The sequence below is a fragment of the Aegilops tauschii genome, chromosome 1 (genome assembly GCF_002575655.3).
Source record: "Aegilops tauschii subsp. strangulata cultivar AL8/78 chromosome 1, Aet v6.0, whole genome shotgun sequence".
Lineage (NCBI taxonomy): Eukaryota > Viridiplantae > Streptophyta > Magnoliopsida > Poales > Poaceae > Aegilops > Aegilops tauschii.
The window spans coordinates 145,460,938-145,481,497 of record NC_053035.3 but is presented as its reverse complement, the minus strand read 5'-3'; positions in this window follow the sequence as shown (position 1 = coordinate 145,481,497).

Below are 20,560 nucleotides of genomic sequence, written 5' to 3'. Positions count from 1 at the left end.
TATAAAATATTATGAGTGCAAACACTCTAGAACGAGGTTCCTTCCTCCTTCTCGGTCATCAAGAATTTATGTTCTTCCACTCTCTTTTTTTACATGAGCTTTGTTTATCCTTTTGCCAACACGCGGCAACTCGCAGAACAACGAGAAGCTTGCTTACTACGCCTTCTCCCTCGCCAACGCGTGCGCGGTGGCTCGTAGCACGAGGAGAAACTTTTGCTTACAAGCGATGCACGTGCAACAGTTCATTTGGTGTCAGATTGCCAGCAGTTCATTCGACTTCCGAAAGAGGCGAAGAGCCAAGCGCAAGGTCACCTACTAAGGCTGGTCATAGTGGGAGTAACATAGGTAGTAACATAGCGCAGTCCAAGACAAGTTTTCTTATGTGGCATGTATTTAATGAGGAGAGATGTGTTTAGAGTAACATAATATGTTACTGTAACGTAGCGCTTTCCAAGAGAGGATGAGTCTACAAGGTAATAAATGAAGCCAACTAGTATGACACTACTACTATGTTACTTTGCATTATGGAGGTAGTAACTGAGACTAGTGTCATATGCATGACACTAGTATAAGTTACTCCCCACTATGACCAGCCTAAGAGCATGGTTAATAGTATAACCAGCTGATGGCTATAAGAAACTGCCATGTCATGTATAGCCATCATTTATAGTCACTCATATAGTAGTGTGGGCTACAAGGTTGGCTATAACATTACTACTTCTTTCAACCTTCTCTCTTTCTCTTTCTTCACATTTATTCTATTTGTCTAGGAATACGCATATAGCCAGGCTCTTGCATGAGAGCCCACTCCCTTAGACTACCCACAGTGGGAGTAATAGATGGTAACATCACACATCTCAAGGCAAAACAGATGATGTGGCGAGTAATTAATGAGAAAAGAGTAGCATGTGGTAACATAGCTAGTTACTGTAACATCACACATACCAAGACAAGATGAGTCTACAACCTAATAAATGAAGTGTTGCATGACACCACACATACTCCCCACTATAGAGGTAGTACTCTAAGTTACTACCCATTGTGACTAGTCTTTCTTTTTCATCATTCTCTCCTCCACATAGGCAAAAAATGCCATGTAAGCGGGCTATAAGCCCACTATTATACTTGCGGAGAGAGAGAGAGATGTGAAAAAGTAAGGGGAGTGGGCTCTCATGCAAGAGCCTAGCTATATACACATACCTAGGTAAATGCAATAAATGTGAAGAAAGAGATAGAGAGAAGATGGAAAAAGGTACTAATGTACTAATAGCCAACCTTATAGCCCACACTATTGCATGAGTGCATATAGATGATGGCTGTAGATGACATGGCAGTTCCTTGTAGCCATCAGTTGGTTATATTATTAACCATGCTAAGGCTAGTCATAGTGGGCAGTAATTTAGACTAGTAACATATGCATGTTACTAGTTTATGTTACTATCATCATAGTGGGTTGTAACATAAATGTAGTGTCATGCAAGCCTTCATTTATTATGTTGTAGACTCATTTTGCATTGGTGTGCGTTATGTTACGGTAACATATTATGTTACTACAAACACATCTCTCCTCATTAACTCCATGCCACATAGGCATATATGTCTTGGGATGCGTTATGTTAAAAAAACCTTCGATTAACATGTGTTCAAAAAACAAAAAATGTCAAAAATTACAAAACAAAGACCTCGATATTAACTACACGGATGGGTCACTGCAAAGGTTTATAATAAACCTTTGTAGTAACCCATCCATCTAGTTAACATCGAGTCCACTTCCCATCCGGTCACCCATCTCATGACTACACCAGCCTCAGCACAGTTAACTTGGGAGTTTTGTTAGATGAGCTATCGGTAGGGAAGTTGGTCCTTGCTGATATAGGATGCCTCTTCGTATCCTTTATGGCGTACCCGGATGACCTCATGTTGCCGCCCAATAGCCAATGCCACGTCCCCTGCGAACGTAGAAGTTTCCCTCCCTCGTCTTAGAGCAAGTATAATAAGCTTATGTAAGCAGGCTGTAATGATTAAAATATTATTTTTCTGCTGACATGGAGGGGAGAGAAGAGGAGAGAGAAGATGAGCTGGTTACAGAATAAGAGCCAGCTGCAACATGTGCTCCTATGAAGTATGTGAGAGTGGAAGGTGGGCCCTGTATTGATGAAATAGCACATCTTTGTATCTTACTATTATACTTGAAGGCTACAAGGTTGGCTATAGATGACGTGGCAATGTCATGTAACCATGCTCTTAGCTGGTTCGCGCGTTTTCCTCTTGTTAAGCCGCCTGCCCACCTATAGAACCGCCTCGCGCTGGCCAATTCCTCTCCAAACACCTAGGGAGGCGGTTGAACCGAACAAGTCTAACTTGTTTCTAGTGGGTACATTGACGTGGCATCGAAAGGGTGTGATAGCTGACTCTGGCAAAATAATTGACTAGTACCACATTGGCATACATGAGCATGGGCCCCGGACACATCAAAAGTAGTGCATTAATCTCCAAAAAGGGTTGACCATGTCCATGGCTACCATCCCGTGCTCGGTAATTCAGTGTGTGCATCTCGTCATTCTACGAGTTGATGGGACATATCAAAGTTAATACATATTTAGTACTCTCTCCAAAAAGGGCCGACCATGTCCATGGCTACCATGCCGTGCTTGGTCGTTGAGTATGTGCACTATTCACGTGCCATCGAGGAGGAAAAATATTGCTTAGCACTAGGTGCCATTGTAGTGCACGACTCACTTACGCACTGCTTATCTCCATTTTCTTGCATGACACGTGCACCTTGATGCTAGATGTCCCGCGTATTGGCAAAAGGATGAAAAAAGCTCACGTCAAAAAAAGAGTGGAAGAACATAGATTCCCGACGACCGAGGAGCAAGGAACCTCGTGGTGGAGCGTCTGCACTCATAATATTTTATGTTATTCAGTGATATAAAATCAACCAATCATCTCCACAGTAGACCGGAAGAGTACGAAACACGGCAGCCCATTGTGGTTACATCATACTACATGGCTAACCTACGCTATCACCATATTTCTTGGCCTCCGTGCGACACCTAGATCTAGTAATCCACCAGCCCGTATCGCTTCTCACTCCTCATCTCTCTCAAAGTGCGGCGGGTGGCGTTTTTGCCATCTATTGAGGTCGGTTAACTCATCACATGTTAGCGACTCTTGGGTGGGATAGTTTTTTTTGGTGGGTTTGGGGCAACTTGCTCCCATTTAACCCTCATGTTTGGATACTTTAGGGCTATTTGAGCCCCAACTAGCTCAAACTAACTCTAACCCATGGATCCAAACAGGGCCAAAGTTAGTCTCGGAAAATGCATTAAGCCCTATCTACATGGATAGACGGAGTACATGATACTAGCAAACGCTCACCAGTAGTAGTAGTTCATTGGTTGGTTTTGACTTTGATTCAGTTGTTGTGCTGCTACCGTCCAATATTCGCGTGTGGTTGTTTCTAGAATAAAAAAATGGAGGTGCTCCTACTTATGTTACTCCCACTATTGCTAGCCTAAGGTTAGTAGGTGACCTTGCGCTTGGCTCTTTGCCTCCTCTGGAAGTCGAACAATAATGATGGTACTACAGTAGTACTTCTTGCAATCTGACACCAAATGAACTGCCGCACATCCACCGCTTGTAAGCAAAAGTTTCTCCTCGTGCTGCGAGCCACCACGCACGCGTTGGCGAGGGAGAAGGCGTAGTAAGCAAGCTTCTCGTCGTTCTGCGAGTTGACAGGACACATCAAAGTTATTTAGTATGTACTCTCTCCAAAAAAGGGCTGAGCATGTCATGGCTACCATCATGTGCTCCGTCGTTGAGTACGTGCACTATTCACGTGCCATCGAGGAGAAAAAAATATTGCGTAGTAGGTGCCATCGAAGTGCATGACTCACTTATGCACTGCTTATCTGATTATCTCCATTTTCTTGCATGACACATGCACCTTGATGCTAGATGTCTCACGTGTTGGCAAAAGTATGAACAAAGCTCACGTAAAAAAGAGAGTGGAAGAACATAGATTCCCGACGACCGAGAAGGAGCAAGGAACCTAGTGGTGGAGCGTCTGCAAGGAACCTTGCGTGTTTTCCCCTGTTTTTTGCCGCCTTCCCACTTATAAACAAATAAAAGAACATGAACTCTTTGCTAACCACTAGAGATGATACATCAGGATGCTAAGTTGAAGATATTTATAGTTTATATTTTTTTTGACAGAAAGACTGTAAGGGAACCCCCTACAGTATAATTGGTGCAACAAACCCAAATTGCAAGTACCATGCCTTGAACCTGGGTGGGTGGAAAGGCATCAGCCCCTTCCCACCACTAGGCTATGCCTTAGTCTGCTTTTATAGTTTATAGTATATATAGTTTATATTGATAACCACGCAAGAAGCCACGCATGTACAGGACGCATGCAGCCACACCTGTACACACGCCAACGCACTAACTCATGCCGATCCAACTCATGCACATACGCGCACAGCATGGAGCACACAACGCACGTACACAACACATGTATGCACACAGACTCGGCCGCAGAATGCACGTGAATAACACATGCATGCGCACACACTCGGCTGCATGGAGGCGTGCGCCATCTGCAGCGACATCCGGTTCGTCGTGCTACGGCGAAGCTCGCACACAACGGCGCCTACGCATCTCTTGCAGCACCTCTTTGCCGTCGTTGCTCAATGACTAGCCGGAGACGAAGACGACCGCAGCCTCGGCCTTAGATCTAGCACCGTTGGAAAAGCATGCACGCTGCACGCACACGAGCACATACAAAGTGCCTATGAAGTGGTGCGTCCCCAGTCGCCTCTGCTCCTTCTGCGCATGTTGTCTATGAAGGCGGCTGCATGCCTAATGATAATTTGGGTGAGATCTTCTAGGACTCAGATGATGATGAGGAAAATTATGAGGGGGTGTCTCCAACAGTGTTCCTCGGCTCGCACCTCTTGCATCACGGTGGTCGAGCTTGGAGTCATTCATCTGGTACACGTGGCATCTCAAATCTGGACACAAGGTGACGTACACCGTCAAGGTCCACGGTCAAGGGGGTCAGGGCGGACGCGACTTCTCACTGCGTCCGCCATTTGAAGCGGCGCGCCGGCCCAGGGCGCCGCCCGCTGCACTCCCAGCTGTACCTGCCTACTCGCCGCATTCAAAAACCTACATTTAAACCCGCGTGGAATGCGAGAAACCAACTCCGGCCACACACGTCCGTTCAGGAGCAGGACGCCGGCCAAGCTCCTCCTTCCACCATTTTGTCCACTCTTTCAGCAGTATCCGATGAGCAGGAAGAGCAGTTCTCTGGCAAAAAAGCCGTCTGGGTGGCCCGCTGAGCCCGGCAGTTACAAGCGAGGCAGCTCGCTTCTCCACCTACCTCGCCTAACCCGTCGGAGGCAGTTGCCGCACTAAGCCAGCGTATGGTTCCGCAGCTAGCCTTTCCAATACATCTCGAGGAAGAGTGCCAACTTGCTCCACGCCGGCTTGTCGAGGAGCACGGCAGCACGGGCATTGTCACAGCCCTAGAATTTGTTTGCAGATAGTTGTATTTGCAACCATGCATCATGTTTAAATTCAAAGGAAATTTGAATTGGGGATGACCAAGCCCTGGCACTAAATCAATTCAAATAGGTTCAACTCAAAATATTTTCAATGAACCTAGATTGCCCTCCAAAAATGTTCATTATTTATGGAAAGGGTGAAAACCTTAACCAGTGATGATTCACATTTTTCTATGGCATTTATGGTCTCTGAATTAATCCAATAAGTATTTGCATTGGAGTTATAAATTCCTATAATAATATTTTAGCTCCAATAATTCTGAAACATTTTGTGGGTCTCCAGAATAGCCCATCTAGCTCCCACAATATTTTTCAGAAGCAACAAAATTGAATTGGTTTCAAAACCAAATTCAAAACACACATGCAAAATAGAAAACAGAAACAGAAATGGAAAAAGAGGGAACTAACCTGGCGGCCCGCTGCTGTACCTGCTGGCCCAGCCCACCTGACCCTCCTGCCAAACATCTTCCTCCTCTGCCAATAGGCAGAGGCAGGACAAAGCGCACTCGCGCCTGAGCGCGACACGCCTCCACCTGCTTGCCTGCCTCCCCGCCAGCACAACACCGCGAGCCCTCTCCGTGGTTCCGTCTGGATCGAACCCTCCCTCTCTTTCGTCCCCCCTCTCTCTCTCTTCCTCGCCTCTGCACCGCCACGGCCGAACGCTGCTGTCGCCGCCGCTCATAGTTGTCGTAGCCACAACCTCCCTCTCGCCTCCCCGGCATATCCAAGAGCTCCGCCGCCTCGTCTACGTCCTCCTCACCGATCCACACGATCGGAAGGGCACCGAAGCACCGTCCCTGACCTTTCTTCCCCGTCCACGGCCGCCGGATGCAGCCGTCTGATTCGTCGTCCTCAGCGCCTCATCGAGCCTTCCAAGACCGTCTTCTACCCCGCTATGAGCTCTCGAGCATATCCCCCTTCTCCCCGCAGTGAATCTCTTCCCCTAACCAGCCTAGCCACCGGAGCCGAGAGCCCCGTGCCGCCGGGCATGGCGCCGTCGCGGCTACAGGCGCCGCAGCTTGAACCTAATCATGTAATCGTGCTCGGGATGATCTCAGGGGACTAAAACACCCCCTAGCTATCCTTCCCGTGCCCCGTAGAGGTCGCCCATGCCATCACCGAACTCCGGCCGCCGCCTAGCTCCCCGCCGCCGCCTACTCCGGCCATACCAGCCTCCGGCGTCCACCCTGCTTGATGCGCCGCACTCACCGCTGCCATTAGACACAAACGGCGAGGCAAATGGTCGCCCGTAGCTCAATCCCGAGTGAACGCCGCCGCGGTTTGAGATCGCCGCCGGCCAAACTCCGGCAAGCTGACGTGGCGGATTAGATTAGTACTAATTATGTTATTAGTCTAACCCTATGACAATGTCAGCTGGGCCCCATGCCCTAACTAAACCGGGTTTTGTTTGCGTTTAGAATAAACTAACCCCCACTGGCCCCACAGGTCAGTTTGACCTGGCCACGTCACACGTTGACCGACCCCACACGTCAGTATTGACTTGCTGACGTGTCTGTTGACCCGGCCCCACCTGTCATTGACACTGAACAGCACTAGGTCACTGACCAGTGGACCCCACTGGTCAGGTTTGACCTGGACCGCTCCTGTTGACCTGCTGAGGTCAGCATGACTTAATGCTGACGCAGTAAACATTTTCTGGAAATTAAAATAAATCAGAAATTATTTATAAATTTCAGAAAATGTCCAAAACTTCTAAAATTCATAGAAATTCAACCATAACTCAGAATGAAATAAGTTATATATGAAAAATGATCAGAAAAATCCAATCTATCCATCTGTATTGGTTTCATGCATGTTTAAACAACTTAACCTCACTGTTCAGTTCAAAACAAGATAATGCACTATTTGAATTCATAGTTTGAATTTGAATTTGAACCTTGAGTTCAAATCAACCCAAACCCTTCTGTTACTAGCTGCATTAGCTCGAATCATAGCATATTGCCATGTCATGATCATGCATCATGTTGTGCATTGCATTGATCGTGTTTCCTCTCTATTTGCCGGTGTTGTTCCCCCTCGGTAAACGCTGTTCCGACGTTGTGATTGTTGACACTGATGAAGACTCAGTGGAATCTTCAAAAGTGACAGGCAAGGAAAACCCCCTTGTTCATTCCGATACAATCCCACTCTCTCGCTCCTGCTCTCTTTTACTACATTAGGACAACAACGATTCATATGTTACATTCGGCGGTAGTTAAACCCCTTTTCCTCTGCATGACCTGTCATTGCCACAGTAAATAGATGAAACCCACTAGCATGAGTAGGAGTTGTTTGAGCCCTGATGTGCCTACTCATTCATGCTTGTTGTCATGCCTGCTACTGCTTAGAGTTGAGTCAGGTCCGATTCATCGGGGATGAATTGGAATGGTGATGAACATGTCCTACTGTGTGTGAGCTAAGTGTGTGAACATGATTTGGTAAAGGTAGCGGTGAGAGGCCATGTAGGAGTACATGGTGGGTTGTCTCATTGAAGCCGTCCTCAGGAACTGAGTTCTGTGTTTGTGATCCATGAACAGCTACTACCATGCATTGGGCCCGAAACCAATGGACCCTCTCGGCTTCTTAACCACCCTTGTCCTCTGTCGAGGAGTTGCAAGTAGTTTCTGGTGTTTGTAGTATGCTGGAGGCCGTGCGTAGCGCTGACACGAGGGGTGGGATGTGATGCGGTAGGCACGTGGCCGGGTATGCCGGGTGCTCGTTTGGTGTCGCGGAACCCTGTACACATCGTTCGGGGCCGTATGTGGAAACCTCGGCCGGACTCCCTGTGGATGGAACCTGAATAGGCGATAAACCTAGACTAGAGACTTTAGTGTTTAGGTAGGCCGTGGCCGACACCCTCGTTGGGCTTCCGCTTGAAGGTTGCCGAGTACATGTCGTGTAAACGGCGATAAGTGGTGAGAGCGTGTGTGAAGAAGTACACCCCTGCAGGGTTAACATCATCTATTCGAATAGCCACGTCCGCGATAAAGGACCTCTGGGCTGCCTATACAGTTCATAGACAAGTGAAAGTGGATACTCTAAAATGCGCAAGATAAGCGTAAGTGCTATGGAGGGCATTCTCGTAGGGAGACGGGAGCGGATCCATAGTGGTGTATTGATATGGTGAATATGTGGACTCGTGTGCGCCACCTCAAAAGAGTTACTTGCAGTCGTAGTTTAGGATAGCCACCGAGTCAAAGCTAGCTTGCTGCAGTTAAACTCCACCACCCCCTTTGTTGATACCGATGCATATGTAGTTAGTTCTGATGTAAGTCTTGTCGGGTACATTTATACTCATGTTTGCTTAATTTATGTTTTTGCAGAGAGACTTCAGTCTCGCTAGTAGTTCCGCGTGGACTTCGACGTTTAGCTTGATACCTCAGCTACGATCTTGTGCCCTCGGCAGGATCTGGTAGATAGTCAGGCTTCTCAGCCTTTTTCATTTGTAGATGTCTGTATTCAGACATGTTAAGCTTCCGCGTGTGCTTTGACTTGTATGCTCTGAATGTTGGGTCATGAGACCCATGTTGGTAATATCTCGCTCCTCGGAGCCTATTGAATAAATACTTTGAGTCGTAGAGTCATGTTGTGATGCCATGTTGTATTTATACATATCGAGCATATTGTGTGTATGATTGAAATGCTTGGTATGTGTGGGATCCGACAACCTAGTTGTCTATCCTTGGTAGCCTCTCTTATGGGGAAATGTAGTCTAGTGCTTCCACTAAGCCATGGTAGTCTGCTACAACCCGGTTTACCAGAGTCCTGTTAGCCCAGTTGCTACTGCTCTGGAACACTTAGACTGGCCGGCATGTGTCCTTCTTCGATCCTGTGTCTGTCCCTTCGGGGAAATATCACGCGGCGTCTTTCGGAGTCCTGTTAGCCTGCTACAGCCTGGATTCTTGGAGTCCTACTAGCCCAGTTGCTACAGCCCGAATTCACTCGCTGATGACCGACACGTTCGTTGCTGGGTCATGTATGCATGTCCCTGTAAGTTAGTGCCACTTTGGGTTCACGACTAGTCATGTCGGCCCGGGTTCTCTGTCATATGGATGGTAGCGACAGTATCATATACGTGAGCCAAAAGGCGCAAACGGTCCCGGGCCAGGTAAGGTGGCACTCGTGGGAATACCGTGCGTGAGGCCGCAAAGTGATAAGATGTGTTACATGCTAGATCGGTGTGACTTATGATTGGGGTCCTGACAGCTTTGGTATCAGAGCCTGACTGCCTGTAGGATTACCAAGCCAAACTGGTCGAAGTTGAGTCTAGAAATGCTTTAGTTATATAAGGGAATTGATTGTGGAAGGGAACTTAAGGCTCTTTTTACTTCTTATACCCTATGCCCTTCTTATCTAAGTCACCCTCTTCTTTTCTACGGGGATTAAGAACTAGGCCTTCTCATCTATCTATCAGGATGACGTGTTACTAATCCATAGACTTTTAGAATTGATAGTTTCATGTCTTAGTTCAGTTTCTACTACTTCTGTATGTTCATAGTTGGCCTCGGAACCTTGATATTGTGATGTTGAGTGGTCATGCCACTATTTTGCAGGATGTCTCAAATCATTTTGAGCATTTACAGCCGTTATGCTGTCCGAGTCATCCCAAGTTTCTAAATAGTTTGATGCATTTGCAAATCCCTTCCTTCTGTTCCCGATGTCCCTTTGGGCTAGTTCAACCACACTAATCGGTGAGTTGAGGTACTCTATTGCCTCGACATATATGTTGGAGCTATTATTATGACCCTAGGTGTCTTAGGGAGTCACCTAGTAATCTAGCAATGCTTTGTATTCCTAGTGTGATGATTCTGGCCATTATTCTCGAAAGCATCCTGTGACGCCATTTAGTTAGTTGGCATTCTATTTCTGGGTTCTTGAACCCAAGATTCACTCTACTTAATTCGTGTAGATAGTGTTGCTCGTTCCTTTAGGATATTAGTGACCTTGTGATAGTCTTCGAGGTCCGTGGTATTTCCTTCTTCCAATTACCATGAACTGCTTATGGCAGAAGTTCTTGAACCAAAAGATCACAACCAGAGTGCTCTTAATGTGTTCTCCATTCTACATTATGAATCTGCCAGTTCCACCTTTCTGCACGGGTTATCCGGAAGAAATGTTGAGCTTTGCTCGGCATACTAATCTATGAATCCACAACTCAGAAAGATATATGTTCCTTGAGTTGTTACTCTTCACTTGTATTCTGACCATTGTCAATCAATCAATAGTCCAGAGTATGTGTGCATTCGTTCGCCGATGCCTATTATTCCTGTGGTCCATTAAGCCATTCTATTTCGGAATGACTAGGAGAAACAAACTCCAGTACTTCATCCATATCTAGGATTGGGTCAAAGCAATTGTATTCCGCAGATCAAATTGCCAATCCAGCCTTTGATCTGTTCTACCTTGGGATATTACCATCTTTATATCAAGAATGTCATGGGAATTGCACACCATCTTATGAATTCTTGGTACAGTGATACCCCTCGCCATCATTATTCATTCCTCGGTCTCCGTGTTGTTGTGACCGGAATGCCGACAAGTGAACCGTGATGTGTGAAATCAATACTTCTAGCAACTAGTTGCTTGGTAGTAAATGGACAATATTCTCATTCTTAGCGTGTTGTTATTGAATCATCATTCTAAGATAGATTGTGCTACCTAGTCCTTATTTCCGGTGTACTCCTCGATCAATGAGTTAGGATTATTCAATCCCTTGCTTATTTGATCATGTCGTCTTGATCTGAAAAGCAAGATTGTTCTCGAGCTTAGTAAGATATCGGTGGTTCGTGATGTTCCGAATATCTTCTCGGAAGTATTACCAGGTTGTCACCTGACCGCTATGTTGAGTTCGTGATCATGTTGGTTTCCCTCCAAACCACCCATTCTCCAAGAATCTGTCTTGGTTACCCCTGAGCTTGTTGCTTAAGCTAAACAACAACTTGGAGAGTTGGAAGATAAAAACTTACCTAATTTAGTTCGTTTCAAAAGGATATCCTTGTGTTGTGTGTTAGTTGAAGAAAGGTGATATCTTCATCGATTGGTCCCTGTGATCAGTTGTTGGACCTATTGTCTTATCAAAACTTGATTTGGGTATGGTCTATAACCAAATCAAATCAGTACCAACGATGTTAATAATGTTGTCTCACTCATGGTTGATTCCTCGAGCATACACCATTATATCTTTTGGTCTGACCAATGCTATCACCTTGTTCACATAATTGTGGAATTCCATCATAGGGAAGCCTCGATGGATTGTTGTTGAGCCCATTGGCAACATTTTCATTTTGTCCATGATTCATGTTGAACATTGAGCTAGTGTTGTTAACTTGTGTAAGAATTTTCTTCATGTCCCATTCATGAAGGATATGTTGGATGAAAGAAGTGACTTCCTCTAATTCATGTGCATTAGATGCAACTTGCCGCCGTGAATACGAGAAAGTTTGTTTTGTTTCCTCTGGAATCATCCCAAGTCAGTCATGCATATGTGCGAAGTATACTGTGGTTTGGAGACTTGCAACCTTCATTCTATATGTATCCCTAGCACACCAAGCTACTAACTGATTTATTCAAGGAGAAGAAGTTCCTTCATAAGAGCTAATCATATGACTTATGCAAGGACTTCGTTATCCGCAATGATGGTTCCCAACCAGAACTCGGTAGTGTTTTATTATAAGACTACCATGTGGTCATGCTTGTCTAGGATAGTGTGTTCACAGGTGTGTAGCAGAACCAGCTCATGTTTTGGAGCTTGCTATCATAGTTCATCTCCCAAGAATCTCGCAACGTCATCTCGTCGATTTGTGTTGCAAACTTTCATTTTTCTCTCTAGACTGGATGAGTCTGGATTATCCTGACACCAACCAGATCTGAATCTCAGGCAGGTGTGATGGTTGGAACGTTTCCCAAGAACTATAATATTGGTCTCTCTGTAACCCGGTAAAGTGGATATCATGGCCAACACACCCAGCCGAAAGACCCATTATTGTAGTATCTTGATTGTGAAAATTGGCCACCTTCCCAAGGATTCCGTAGGATTTACTTCCATAGTTATTCCTTATGGATTCTTGTGCTCCCGAAGTACGACCTTCTACCTAATGTTCTATATACCAAACCATATCAATAAATGGGTTACGCTAGCACATCAAGGAGAACATTCGAAGCATAGTGCTAAATGTCTCTCGGTCGATCATCAGATTTTGTTTCCTTGGCCTCGCTAAGGAGAAATCTGAGAAGGTGTTATCTCCCTTTGCATCTGCATCGTCCATCACTATTCATCATGGTAGTATGTTGTGTTGCTAGGATCCTTGACACGGGTATTGGTAAAACCTTGATGAATATGGAAAGGCTCAAGTTCTTGAGAGCACACGCAAGCACTAGGATTTATCGTCGGCATTAATTGGGATCCGCTCTCAGTTTCTTTGATTATGCCATAACCTTTCTAACAGTGGAATCACTCTCTAATGTTGAGTTTCTCCCAGTTACTAGAATCATTCTCAGCATTAGCATTTTGTTCCTAGCTTGCACCGCCATTGTGCCATTCAACCATGGACTACCCTTCTCGGTAATTTCTGGTCAGGATCACCTTCAAAAGTGGGCTTACCATGGGTCCCATCCAATTCCGATGATAAGAAAGAATCATCCATTGCGTTGTCTCCACCAAGGTAGTCCACATCATCCAACCAAGTCCTACTATGTCATTCTTTGGAACTCCTTCAAATGATCGATTGTGATTGCCTGAGGCTGGTATAGAGAATTTCAATGATCTCCGTATCAAAAGTAATTCTTTTTGCCACTTAAGGGAATAATTCTACGATTCACGTTCCCTAAGGTGCCTCGTTATGGAATCATGGCACTTAACTCCTCGCTACTTTGCAACCCATGCACCATCTTATCAAAGCGTGGAATTGTTACCTACCAATTTGAACCTTTGTCATCCGTTTTTTTCATCACCCCTGATGTGTGTTTCGTGTCCTAACTCAAGAGATGTTTCTTTTATATCTCACTCCATGAGTTGATCTTGAGTTGCTCGATCTTCGAGAAGACCGATTCCTGTAGAATTTCTTTTGTCGTCAATGTGTTGGGTGAAGATCTCGAAAGCTAGGATGTCAAGATCAAGATGATGCAATGAATCAATATCTTCGATGAGGACAGTCGGATCGAGAAGTTTGTGATAGCCTTGCGTCCCCTCTGTCTTCTTACCTCACGTCCTGAATCTCGGGACGAGATTCTTGTTTAGTGGGGGTGAGTTTTCACATCCTAGAATTTGTTTGCAGACAGTTGCATTTGCATCCATGCATCATGTTTAAATTCAAAGGAAATTTGAATTGGGGATGACCAAGCCCTGGCACTAAATCAATTCAAATAGGTTCAACTCAAAATATTTTCAATGAACCTAGATTTCCCTCCAAAAATGTTCATTATTTATGGAAAAGGGTGAAAACCTTAACCAGTGATGATTCACATTTTTCTATGGCATTTATGGTCTTTGAATTAATCCAATAAGTATTTGCATTGGAGTTATAAATTCCTATAATAATATTTTTAGCTCCAATAATTCTAAAACATTTTGTGGGTCTCCGGAATAGCCCATCTAGCTCCCACAATATTTTTCAGAAGCAACAAAATTGAATTGGTTTCAAAACCAAATTCAAAACACACATGCAAAATACAAAACAGAAACAGAAATGGGAAAACAGGGAACTAACCTGGCGGCCCGTTGCTGTACCTGCTGGCCCAGCCCACCTGACCCTCATGCCAGTCATCTTCCTCCTCTACCAGTAGGCAGAGGCAGGACAAAGCGCGCTCGCGCCCGAGCACGACACGCCTCCACCTGCTTGCTTGCCTCCCCACCAGCACAACACCGCGAGCCCTCTCCACGGTGCCGTCTGGATCGAACCCTCCCTCTCTTTTGTCCTCTCTCTCTCTTTTCCTCGCCTCTGCATTGCCACAGCCGAATGCTGCTGTCGCCGCCGTTCATAGTTGTCGTAGCCACAACCTCCCTCTCGCCTCCCCGACGTATCCAAGAGCTCCGCCGCCTCGTCTATGTCCTCCTCACCGATCCACGCGACCGGAAGGGCACCGAAGCACCGTCCCCGACCTTTCTTCCCCGTCCATGGCCGCCGAATGCCGTTGTCCGATTCGTCGTCCTCAGCGCCTCCCCGAGCCTTCCGAGACCGTCTTCTACCCCGCCGTTAGCTCTCGAGCATTTCCCCCTTCTCCCCGCAGTGAATCTCTTCCCCTAACCAGCCTAGCCACCGGAGCCGAGAGCCCCATGCCGCCGGCCATGGCGCCGTAGCTTGAACCTGAGCATGTAATCTTGCTCGGGATGATATCAGGGGACTAAAACACACCCTAGCTATCCTTCCCGTGCCCCGTAGTGGTCGCCCATGCCATCACCGAACTCCGGCCGCCGCCTAGCTCCCCGCCGCCACCTACTCCGGCCATACCAGCCTCCGGTGTTCGCCCTGCTGGATGCGCCGCACTCACCGCTGCCGTTAGACGCAAACGGCGAGGCAATTGGTCGCCCGTAGCTCAATCCCGAGCGAACGCCGCCGCGGTTTGAGGTCACCGCCGGCCAAACTCCGGCAAGCCGACGTGGCGGATTAGATTAGTACTAATTATGTTAGTAGTCTAACCCTATGACAATGACAGCTGGGCCCCACACCCTAACTAAACCGGTTTTTGTTTGCGTTTAGAATAAACTAACCCCACGACCCCACACGTCAGTATTGACTTGCTGACGTGTATGTTTACCCGGCCCCACCTGTCATTGACACTGAACAACACTGGGTCAGTGACCAGTGGACTTCACTGGTCAGGTTTGACCTGGACCGCTCCTGTTGACCTGCTGAGGTCAACATGACTTAATGCTGACGCTGTAAACATTTTCTAGAATTTAAAATAAATCAGAAATGATTTATAAATTTCAGAAAATGTCCAAAACTTCTAAAATTCATAGATATTCAACCATAACTTAGAATGAAATAAGTTATATATGAAAAATGAGTCGAAAAATCCAATCTATCCATCTGTACTGGTTTCATGCATGTTTAAACAACTTAACCTCACTGTTCAGTTCAAAACATGATAATGCACTATTTGAATTCATAGTTTGAATTTGAATTTGAACCTTGAGTTCAAATCAACCCAAACCCTTCTGTTACTAGCTGCATTAGCTCAAATCACAGCATATTGCCATGTCATGATCATGCATCATGTTGTGCATTGCATTGATCATGTTTCCTCTCTGTTTGTTGGTGTTGTTCCCCCTCGGTAGACACTGTTCTGACGTTGTGATCGTTGACACTGATGAAGACTCAGTGGAATCTTCAGAAGTGCTAGGCAAGCAAAACCCCCTTGTTCATTCCGGTACAATCCCACTCTCTCGCTCCTGCTATCTTTTACTGCATTAGGACAACAACGATTCATCTGTTACTTGCTGGTAGTTGAACCCCTTTTCCTCTGCATGACATGTCATTGCCACAGTAAATAGATGAAACCCACTAGCATGAGTAGGAGTTGTTTGAGCCCTAATGTGCCTACTCATTCATGCTTGTTGTCATGCCTGCTACTGCTTAGAGTTGAGTCAGGTCCGATTCATCGGGGATGAATTGGAATGGTGATGAACATGTCCTACTGTGTGTGAGCTAAGTGTGTGAACATGATTTGGTAAAGGTAGCGGTGAGAGGCCATGTAGGAGTACATGGTGGGTTGTCTCATTGAAGCCGTCCTCAGGAACTGAGTTCTGTGTTTGTGATCCATGAACAGCTACTACCATGCATTGGGCCCAAAACCAATGGACCCTCTCGGCTTCTTAACCACCCTTGTCCTCTGTCGAGGAGTTGCAAGTAGTTTCTGGTGTTTGTAGTATGCTGGAGGCCGTGCGTAGCGCGGACACGAGGGGTGGGATGTGATGCGGTAGGCATGTGGCCGGGTATGCCGGGTGCTCGTTTGGTGTCGCGGAACCCTGTACACATCGTTCGGGGCCGTATGTGGAAACCTCGGCCGGACTCCCTGCGAACGGAACCTGAATAGGCGATAAACCTAGACTAGAGACTTTAGTGTTTAGGTAGGCCGTGGCCGACACCCTCGTTGGGCTTCCGCTTGAAGGTTGCCGAGTACATGTCGTGTAAACGGCGATAAGTGGTGAGAGCGTGTGTGAAGAAGTACACCCCTGCAGGGTTAACATCATCTATTCGAATAGCCACGTCCACGATAAAGGACCTCTGGGTTGCCTATACAGTTCATAGACAAGTGAAAGTGGATACTCTAAAATGCGCAAGATAAGCGTAAGTGCTATGGAGGGCATTCTCGTAGGGAGACGAGAGCGGATCCATAGTGGTGTATTGATATGGTGAATATGTGGACTCGTGTGTGCCACCTCAAAAGAGTTAGAGCATCTCCTGTCGTTGGCCCCCAGTGGGCACGTAAAATCGCCGCCTGGGGTGACCCGGCGAAAAAAATGGGCCTGGGGGCGAGTTGGCCCCCAGCTGCCGCCCCCAGGGCCGGCCCCAGGCTCGGGGAAAAAAATTGTGTAGCAAATTTACGCAAAGTTTGGCTAAAACACGCCAAATTTCGGCAAACTTGGGCTTCTATTCGCGGATTTAAGTCGAGTAGTCGCCATTACATATAAAAACTAATAAAAAAACTTGCTGAAGGCCGAGAAGTCGCCGTCGTTGCCGCCATCGTCGGCCTTCTCCTCCTTGACTCGGGCGCCCCTGCTGGACCCCTCCCCGGCTGGTGGCGGCGGCGGCGCGTCATCGTCGTCGTCGCTGTCGTCGATGATGACGACTCCTCCTTCGTCGTGGCCTCGGCGGTGCTGCTCGAAGCACCGCAGGGCGGCGCGCTGGCGTTCCGTCGCCATCTTGATGGAGTCCTAGCGTGGCCATTCAAGGGCCGCGTCGTCGTCGAGCTCGACCTCGCCGTGCTCCATCTTCACCGGCGCAAGCCCCGGCTCCGTCTTTGGCTTGACGAAGCGCCGAGGAGGAGCCGATGAGGAGGCGCGCCGGCCACCCTCGTTTATGACGATGCCGGGCTCGGCCTTGACGCCGAGCAGCGTCGGAATGCCAGAGGAGTGGGAGGAGGAGCGGGAGGAGGAAGAGGAGGACGCGCCAAACCTCCTTGGCGCCCATTGCCCGTCGCGTCGGCGGTGCGCCGGGGCGGCCGCCCTCGCCGGGGGGTACGCCAACGGCGGGTTGTTGCCGCCCTCGAGGTGCGTCGGCACGCCCTCAAGTGTGCGGCTGGGGGCGCCCCGGCGCACTGCCCCGTGAACGCGCCGCCCGTGAGGAATCAATGGCAAAGCTGACCGGCGGCAGCCTTGCCATTGATTCCCGTGGGAAACCGAGGTCTCGGGAGAAGACGAGGCGGGCGGTGTCGCTGACGCGGCTGGCCCGCGGCGCTTTCGCACCAAAAAAGATTCGCTCGGCGCCCCCGAGCGCCCCCCAGCGCGCCGGGTTCGGGTTGGGTCCGCCGGCGCCAATTTCGGGCCGAGCCGGCGAAAAAAGGGCCCCTGGGGACGTGACTGGGCCGATTTTTTGGCGCCGGCGGCCGAAAAATCGCCTAGGGGGCCTTGTTGGGGGCGCGGCTGGAGATGCTCTTACTTGCAGTCGTAGTTTAGGATAGCCACCGAGTCAAAGCTGGCTTGCTGCAGTTAAACTCCACCACCCCCTTTGTTGATACCAATGCATATGTAGTTAGTTTTGACGTAAGTCTTGCTGGGTACATTTGTACTCACGTTTGCTTAATTTATGGTTTTGCAGAGAGACTTCAGTCTCGCTAGTAGTTCCGTGTGGACTTCGACATTTAGCTTGATACCTCAGCTACGATCTTGTGCCCTCGGCAGGATCTGGTAGATAGTCAGGCTTCTCAGCCTTTTTCATTTGTAGATGTCTGTATTCAGACATGTTAAGCTAGCACGTGTGCTTTGACTTGTATGCTCTGAATGTTGGGTCATGAGACCCATGTTGGTAATATCTCGCTCCTCGGAGCCTATTGAATAAATACTTTGAGTCGTAGAGTCGTGTTGTGATGCCATGTTGTATTTACACATATCGAGCATATTGTGTGTATGATTGAAATGCTTGGTATGTGTGGGATCCGACAACCTAGTTGTCTATCCTTGGTAGCCTCTCTTATGGGGAAATGTAGTCTAGTGCTTCCACTGAGCCATGGTAGTCTACTACAGCCCGGTTTACCGGAGTCCTGTTAGCCCAGTTGCTACTGCTCTGGAACACTTAGACTGGCCGGCATGTGTCCTTCTTCGATCCTGTGTCTGTCCCTTCGGGGAAATGTCACGCGGTGTCTTTCGGAGTCTTGTTAGCCTGCTACAGCCCGGATTCCCGGAGTCCTACTAGCCCAGTTGCTACAACCCGAATTCACTCGCTGATGACCGACACGTTCGTTGCTGGGTCATGTATGCCTGTCCCTGTAAGTTAGTGCCACTTTGGGTTCACCACTAGTCATGTCGGCCCGGGTTCTTTGTCATATGGATGCTAGCGACACTATCATATACATGAGCCAAAAGGCGAACGGTCCCGGGCTAGGTAAGGTGGCACCCGTGGGAATACCGTGCGTGAGGCCGCAAAGTGATATGATGTGTTACATGCTAGATCGGTGTGACTTAGGATCGGCGTCCTGACAGGCATTGTCACTGCCCTCGACATCGCCACGTCGTACAACGCCTCCAGTGTCTACGATTGCGCCATCCGCCGTCGACGCGTGCATAGCCGCGACATGCAGGCAGAGAAAGAAGCCGCCACAGATGTCGACAAGGTGATGCGGCTATGCGGATGTCGACGAGGTGACGGGCAGCACGTCCCCACCCGCCGCCATCATCGAGGAGAAGTAGAACATGGGAGGCCGCCGCCGATTGTATCCCATGAAGACCATCGCCGAGGCGACGCCGGCGAATACAGCCAGTGTCTTGCACGATTCTTCTTCTGCCGGATGCTGGAGGAGGACAAAGAGATCAGGCGGCGACCATTTAGATTAGGTATTTTAATTCTACCAGGCTGGTTGTAATGGGAGTATTATAAGTAGTATCATGCATGCCAACTAGTAGTACTCCCTCCGTCTAGGTGTGTAAGTCATCTTACGAAAACCTAATAATCCCAAAACACTTAGGCACGGTGCATTAACTTCTACCTCGTTTCTTGTTTCTTGACATATTAACCAATAAGAGATGTGGGTGTGCATGCTTTTAATGACTTGAGACTACCAAACACGACATGCAGTGGTTAGTTCATTGCATGCAATGCTATTAATTAGCAAATAAACATTAAGTTCTCTCGTTTTCCCCTCCTCCTTGGCAAGTAGTTAATGAGAAGTGGTAACATAGTAGATGTAGATGTAGATGTAGATGTAGTGTAGACGTAGATGCAGATGTAGATGTACATGTTGAGATGTAGAGATAAGTGAGACTCACCAACGGTCACCAACGTAGGCCGAGTACATGCACGAATCACCGACAAAAATAGGAGTACGTGCACGAAGAGAAAAATTGCATGCACGGACGCACGTACTTGTGCCTCATTCCTTAACACACACGCGCGGGTACACGGTGGAGCTCATTTATGGATGAAGAGACAGCTCACGTGATAATTTGACGTGTTTGGTAGTTGTTCACTTAGTGGAGGGTCGAAAACCACGCGTGGACGAATCATAGTTCGACCATGATGCGGTGACGTGTTTGTTTTAAAAAAAATTCTTCAATGGAACGTACGTAGTTTTTTTCTTGAATAGCACGTGAATCGTGCACATACTCAATGATGGAGCCATGGACATGGCCGGCCCTTTTTGGAGACTACTACACTGGTAATTTGATATACATTTTGAAAAAAACTACTACTTTGATGTGTCATGTCAACTCGCAGAACGATGAGAAGCTTGCTTACTATGCCCTCTACATAGCCCACACTTTGCACGGCTAGTTATAGTGGGAGTAACTTAGCGCACTCCAAGAAAATTTTGCTTATGTGGCAAGTAGTTAATGA